Consider the following 7659-nt stretch of genomic DNA (forward strand, 5'->3'; position numbering starts at 1 on the left):
GTCTTTCAATTTTTTTTTCCATTTTGAGGGAAATTGGAGAGTCTTCAAATGTTTTTTTTTTATTGCCTTCCTCGAGATCAGCTAGCAGTTAGGCAGGTTATATACAGACTAAAGGTTGAACTTGATAGGCATGTCTTTTTTTTCAACGTAACTTACTATGTTACTATGTCTTTTGAGTAGCTTGATACCCAAAATGCGTTAAAGGAGAAGGAAACCCTGTAGAAAAACAGCACCCCCCACCCACGTAGACCACCCTCCCTCCTCTCCCCCCCGGGGAAATGCCCCATACTTTAAACTTACCCCTCATCACAGATTCTGGCAGCGGACTTCATGGCAGCCATCTTCCGGGTCCTCAGTAAGCTGACTGGGAGATTGGTATGTCGGCTCATGTGCAGTTGGAGCAATTTGCCGGTTTTCGACAACTCCATATGTGCCAAAATTGACGGAGATTGCAGATCTCCCAGTCAGCTTACAGAGGACCCGAAAGATGGCTGCCGTGAAGTCCGCTGCCAGAATCTGCAACGAGGGGTAAGTATAAAGTATGGAGCATTTCCCTGGGGGGGGGGCAGTTAGTCTGGAGGGAGGGGGGTCTACATGGGTTGGGGGTACAGGGTTTTTTTCTCTTTTAACAAACTATGTGACATGTAGAGATCCCAGAATCAAAGTAACGGCTTTTAACAGCTGTCACTTCAGCTACTGCAACATCATCACAAAGGGGGAGGAATTCTCAAAAAAGGAGTAAACTGAAATTGGATTGAGGAAAAACATTTTTGGGAATTAAAATTCAAGCTGTTTTTGTGTTTGGTGCTTCCATAGGTAACAGCTCACCTCCTCAGCTTCTCCACATAAGTAAAATAATTGGTGACTGGGCAATTGTTCATGTGTTGTTTAATGATTTTCTTGTGTAAATGAAAAATGTATTCTAATTTAACACCAAATATGTCTTACACCAATAGTTCAGTAATTTATGGCTTAATTTTTTAATTTATGGGTTTTGTTATTTACTCCATGTTTGTTCCTTGCAAGTAGATAATTAGTTTTTTTAACAGAGCTCAGAAAAGTGTCCTGCAAATAGAATCCTGCTAAAACAACAGTCACAACAAAAAGGTAAAGGAAGAGGTTGTATAATGGTAATGTAATTATATGCTTCACAAGGTCTGGAGTAGCTTCAGTTTCCCTGTTTGCCTTGTTTAGCTCAAATAACAAAAACCATGATTAAAAAATAAGCAAAAACATGTTCAGCACAGGTCCTATTCATGTTGAACAAGGGGGTATACTACTCCTTTATTGCAATTTTTTTTTAATTCCTCCCACTGTCTGATCATCATGTTTAGTAAAAGCCCCTAAAAGGTAATGCAACCTAAAAGTATTTTTGTAAACGACACATTATGATGAATCGAAAATGGTTAAATATGTTATATATATGCATATGCCATACAATCAATGAAATATAGTGTAAAATGTAATTACACAGTAAGATATTGTACATTATTATAGAGCAAAACAATGCTCTATACTATAAGAAAAGTATGTGTATTAATATAGGTTTATAGTTGTCAAATTGTGTGTGTGTGCTGTAAGTGTGCAAAAACTCCCTCACCTGTTGGTGTACAAATGTATGTTACTGTACAAACTGTGTGCCATTTACCCAGTGACAGGCAGACGATTGCCATGTGCCCCAAAATGGTGGGGGTGGTGTTGGGGACTACAACTGACAACAGCAGGCACTTGGTTTCAATTCATGCCCCAGTCACTCCTTTTCCTATTGCCTAAGGGTGAGGGAGTGAAGAATTTGCTTTAAAAGACAACCCTCTCATTCCTGAAGACATGCATATAGGACCTTCAGAAATCACAGGGCGCTGTATGACAAAAAACTTGTTAGTGGTCAGGGGCCCCCCAAAAAACTTCACTGACGGCAAGCCCCCCCCCCCACAAGTTAAAAAAACAATTGGTGGTCAGGGCCCCCATAAAAATTAAAAATTAATTGGTGGCCAGGGTCCCCCTACAAGTTAGAAAAACCCATTGGTGGCCAGGGTCCCACCCACAAGGTAAAAAAAAACATTGGTGGCTATCCCCCCCCCCTTACAACTAAAAAAAAAACATTGGCATTCACGGGCTCCATAGAATATTTTAAAAAGTTTCCTTTGGCTCCTTTTGTGACTTTGGTTTTTTCACGGCTTCGGGCCTTCAGCTTTGGCTCCTTTTGTGACTTTGGGTCTTTTTGCTGCTCCTGCTCCGTTCAGGTCTTCAGCACTTAGGACTTCGCCACCTTGGGACTTTGGCACTTTTAGACTTTGGATTCAGCTCACACGCTGTTATGGGGGGCCCCAACTAATTTTGAAAGTGCAGCACAGTTAGGCCCCTCTTTTGTCCCGGGCCTGGTACGACTGTACCCTTTGCGGCCCCCTGATGGCAGCCCTGCATGCATAGCATATCCATGAAAATACGTGTGTTATCTTCATACAATAACCATATTCACAAGTGTTCCTTAAACATCGAACAACTCTGACAATCTGAATATGGCAATTAGAATATCTATATTGTGCTATTATATCAATGTCAATATCCTCTGTCACGGTTAGCACCCTAAATCTAGAGCCAGTGCTAAGTGCCCTGCTCTCTTGCTTCTGCCTTTAACAGCTGCCTTTCACCTTGGGAGGAGCCCTCGGCTAATCAGATGCTGCCAGGTCTTATTAAGCAAAAGGTTCTGGACGAGCAAAGGGGCACGACGGTAAAGCACAAGTCTTCTGGGCAGAAGGTCACAGTACAATGCGTAGGCAGAAATCGTAGTCAATCAGGCCGGGTCGGGGCAGGCAGAGTACAAGTGGAATCAGACACTCAAGGGTCAAACCAGGAGATCAATCAGAAGGGAATCCAATACAGAAGAGTCCGTTGCCAGGCAGGGTCAGGATTTTAGAAGTCAGGATTGTCAGTAGCAGGCAGGGGTCAAAAAAGGTAATCAGATCACAGAATACAGAAGCTTCAAACAGCACAGAGGCACCAGGAACTCACAATGAGGAAACCTATAACGGGTAATGATAAAATGCAAATTGTTTTTTTAAATATGTTTAAATTTTGCGCCCTTGCGCGCTGGTGTAACGACACCTATAAAATAGAAGGAGGTGAGTAATCCTCACAGTCTCCTCATGATGTAAACAGTGACATGCTTCTGGATATATTTGCTTAACCGGGAAGTGTAGTCTTACCATCATTTGTGATTGTCATCTGGCCCAGAACAAACAATTTAATAGCTTGACATACCAGTTACACATCTAGAAATCTGGCACTATAATATAAGGAAGTGGGGATGCTAGTTGTACCCAGGATTATAGGGATGATAGGCCATGGTCCTATTGTACTACCTTGTTCAGCCAGGCTTGAGGCAGGTCTCAGTCAATTCATAGCAAAGATCCTTCTCAAAGACCTGCTGAAGGTCTTTGTGGAATGAAACGTGTTGAAACATTTTTACACTGCTAAATGATTCCGTTTATTTCATCCAAGCTTTTCGTTTTGTTAAGCGAGTGAAAAGCCTCCTCAAATCTACGTCACCATGTGGCTGGCAGATTGCCAACTTGAATGGGGAGTTGCCAACCTCATTGCGGTAGAACAGAAGTGAACATCTATTTAAAAGGCTGTGCATGCATGCAAATGCATACAAGACATTTAAAACAAAGTTTTAAAAACACAAAACATGCTGGGCCCATCTGCTCACTCTTACTCATCAACATAAATGTGATTTGCCAATCCCAGCTCTTGTCCTTTCCTTCCCTTCTCTTGTTCTGTATTGCTGTTCTCTTTCTATTTCTCTTTTAGTTGGTTTCCCTATGTCCCTGGTTACCGACCTTGTGCAAATCACCAACTACCCTCAAAGTGCATCTGCTTTTGCCCACCTGCAAGATTAAACTGTAAGCTTCATTGGGGCAGAGACTGATATGAATGATGGGTCTCCTTAACTGTGTAGCATAACCCCCAACTGTCCTGTTTTCTGCAGGACAGCCCCAATTTTGTCAGCTCATTCTTCAGTCTGAAAAAAGTCCTGAGTTTCTCTTTAATCTTCTGCACTGACGCCTGAAAAAGGTACAATGTTTCTGAAACTTAATTAACGTGATAGATGCAATTGTAACAAAAAAAGGGGAGAACAGTCTAAAATAGAACAAGGCTTGAAATGCTGTATTTTGTATACTAAAAATAAACATGAACTTACTAAACCACAAGCCTAATCAAACAAATGATTTATGCTTTCAAAGTTGGCCACAGGGGGTCCCCATCTTGTAACTTTGTTAAACATCTTTGCAATAGCAAGACTGTGCACATGCTCAGTGTGGTCTGGGCTGCTTAGGGATCGTCATAAATTATAAAAACAGCACAAGTCAAGTAATATCTGCCAGAAGCTGATACAGCAAGATTGATTAATAATCAGAATAGGCAGACTGCATTGGGTCCTGTGGATTTTATAGTTTTTGTATCTTCAGAACCAGTGGCTGCAGCAAAATAATCCTCCAAATAGAATCCCAGTTTGTCTGTTTAAATCTGGCTCCATGATCTTTGTCCCTGCAGCTGGAGTTGGAAACAGTAAAGGGGATGTAAAGGCAAAAATAAAATCCAATACAAATCTCTACACAGTCACCGACTGCTCTACAGGGAAACAAACCAAGCTGCTTGAGTTCTGCATGGCTGGGAAGTAAGGCGGGGGGACCCTGCTGTTCATAAGTATGATTGTTTCCCTGCAGAGCAATTAGGGATAGTAAGTGAAGAGAGAATTTCACTGGATACAGTCAGGTCTCTGATAAAAACGGTACACATTTTTTAATTGAAGCATATCGGAGATAGGTTTCATTCTAATTAAAGAAAATAATTTCATTTTTTTTACATGCCCTTTAAGGTGGCCATAGACAGAGAGATCCGCTCGTTTGGCGATGTTGCCAAAGAACGAATCTGTCCCCGATATGCCCACCTTGAGGTGGGCAATTTCAGACTGATCCAATTGTGGCCGCTAGGGCCCAATGATCAGATCATAATGCAGCAGTAGAGGTGGTGGGATCGCTACTGGGGGTATATTATATGAGGCACAGAACTTCACAGTTAAAGGGCTGTGGTTGCCTTGGACTGGTACAAATCCCCAAATACAACGTGCATAATTTGTGCCCTACTTCTTCAGTTAAGCTTTAGTTCTCTTTTGAGAGTAATACAACGGTAACTGGCTAGAATTTAGTCAGATGACAGCTGCAAATCAATGCCATACCGAGAAAGCACAGGTTTTAAAAAAACAGCAAAAACAGCATGTGGCATCTACACATTTGTAAATATTAGTACATGAGTGGTACCCATATTTTCAATGGTGTACAAGCTGGTTAATGTAGTGTATATGTACTTGAAAAAACAAGCTCACAAAAAAGTATAGATAGCTGTGTACATGTCAACAATCTGCAATTGGTGAATTACAGTTTCTTGTCTTTGGTTGATGAAAATTCTGGAAGCAAGAAAGTGAGGGTTAAAGTACAGGCTCATCACAAGCATAAAGTCAACAGTCATTTTCATAGAACTGGGAACTTTTCCAGCCTCTGCCTTCGTCCTGCTTATTATAATGCAAGGATACATAGACAATCTGGAAACAAATGTATGTAAATTAAACTGCATATCCTGAAGAACAGTTAAGGCTAACTTGAGACTCTCAAGCAGTTGTTACCTGCCTGCTGCTGGCTGGTGATGCTGGGCATGCTTGGTTTAAATGTCTTTTTGCAAAACTGTTACAGTTTTGATAAATCAGTCAGTTTGATACATAATAGGCAACGAATAAAGCCTCTCCAAATTATCTGTAATTACCCATCACTCACAGTGGCAAGCAAGCTGAGAGTAGGTGTAATCACTGCATTAGCGTGCCCTAGATTTTGTGTCTCTATCTCATGATTAGGTATATATCAGTATGCCCAGTAGAAACAGGTAAGCACTCCTATAATCATCTGAACAGAAGAGCACTATTCAATGTTAACACACTGACAGTCACAAAAACCTTTCTGCCCCCAAAAAGTGGCAATCAGGGGGTCCCTATGGGTCTTATAAAGCATTAACAACAAGGTACCCACTTTGTTGCATTGTTGTGCAGCTACATCTCTGCTTTCTTGGGTGCATTTCCACATGTGTAGGAACTTGAGTAAGTACATGTGCTTCTAATCATGTATGTGAATTTGGGTGTGTGACATTCAGGTAAGCAGGGACCATAGCCACGGCACAGTTTAAGCACATAAATTTAGTCTGACGCCACCTTTAAGAGTTCGGTGCAGCTTGGCTGGCTTTTACTATGAACAAAGCGAGCACCACAGAGTGATCCTCTTCTGTCTTCTTCTTTCTTCTCGCGGGTGCGCATGCACAGTAGAGCAAAAAGCCAAACTTTAACTAAAAAGTCGGCTATTTCGTTCTACTGCGCATGCATCTGCCCTGGGACATTTTTAAAAGAAGCCTGGAAGTGGATCACTCCGTGGTGCCCACTGGAAGAACCCCGGGCTGGTGCAGTTTTCTGCTGATAGGAGCACCGGCCCAGGGTTTCAGGTAAGTAAATACAATCACTTGGGGGTGCCTAACATCTGGCACCCCCAAGTGGAAGAAGACTTTCCTTCTCCTTTAAGGCAGTTTGCTGCAAGGAAAGAGAGGAGGGAGAGCCAGAAACCATACCTAAACCCCTCTGTTAGACTGTCACTTAACACACAGACTCTTGGGAGGGGTTTTCTGTTCCTCTCTCCAGTCACTTGGGGCTCTCTCCAATACTTCAGCTTAGCAGGGAAATACTGTCTCCTTCCCAGCAAGTCTCACACACACACACACCTCCTTCCAGCACACAGATGTGGCCATGGGCCACTCATCCTCTTCCAGCACAAGGAGGTCTCCAGGGGGAAGCACTTGAGTTGTAGTCCCACACCCCTTCTATCTGTAGCTCACCTGCAGCCTAATTACCTAGATACCTCTAAAGCTGGCCACAGACGCAAAGATCCGATCGTACGAATCAATGTATGATCGGACTTTCCCATCTCCCGACCTGCCACTAACCATTCAGATTAAAGTCTTACCATTCCGACCAAATAAAGTAGTTAAAGAACAGATCAGCCAATGTCCTGGCCCTGACAGCAATCGTACAATATACAAAGCTAGTGACAGTCTCCCACTGAAAATCGTACAATCGGCAATACTCGCAGAGATATTACCCGCAGCCGACAGACATTTTCTAACCTGTCCGATCGACCAAACAACCGATCTCCGCCGGACGAAAAATATAGGGACTCTCCACACATGTTCGGAAAATCGTACGAATCCTCGATTTGTACGATGAGATCTTTGCGTCTATGGCCAGCTGAAAACATCCAATGGAGCATGAAATGGAAGGTCCATGCTACTCTTCTCCATTCACTCCAGGGACCCATTTATCTGAATTTTTCTGAGTCGGTCCACAAATACAGCCACACTTGCTGCAAACATATATATATATTTCCCTGGAGTTCATTGTTTACCAGTTCAACACTGGCGAAATGCACACAAAGTCGTGACCTTTTTAAGCACACCTCTTACAGGTGTTTTGTTTACTCTGATATGAAGTGTCACGGTGTTGCTTATCAGGCATACATTTTGATGCTGCATTATGTATTTAAACAGACCGTTTCTGTGCCATGT

The sequence above is a fragment of the Xenopus laevis genome, chromosome 2S (genome assembly GCF_017654675.1).
Source record: "Xenopus laevis strain J_2021 chromosome 2S, Xenopus_laevis_v10.1, whole genome shotgun sequence".
NCBI classification, from domain to species: domain Eukaryota; kingdom Metazoa; phylum Chordata; class Amphibia; order Anura; family Pipidae; genus Xenopus; species Xenopus laevis.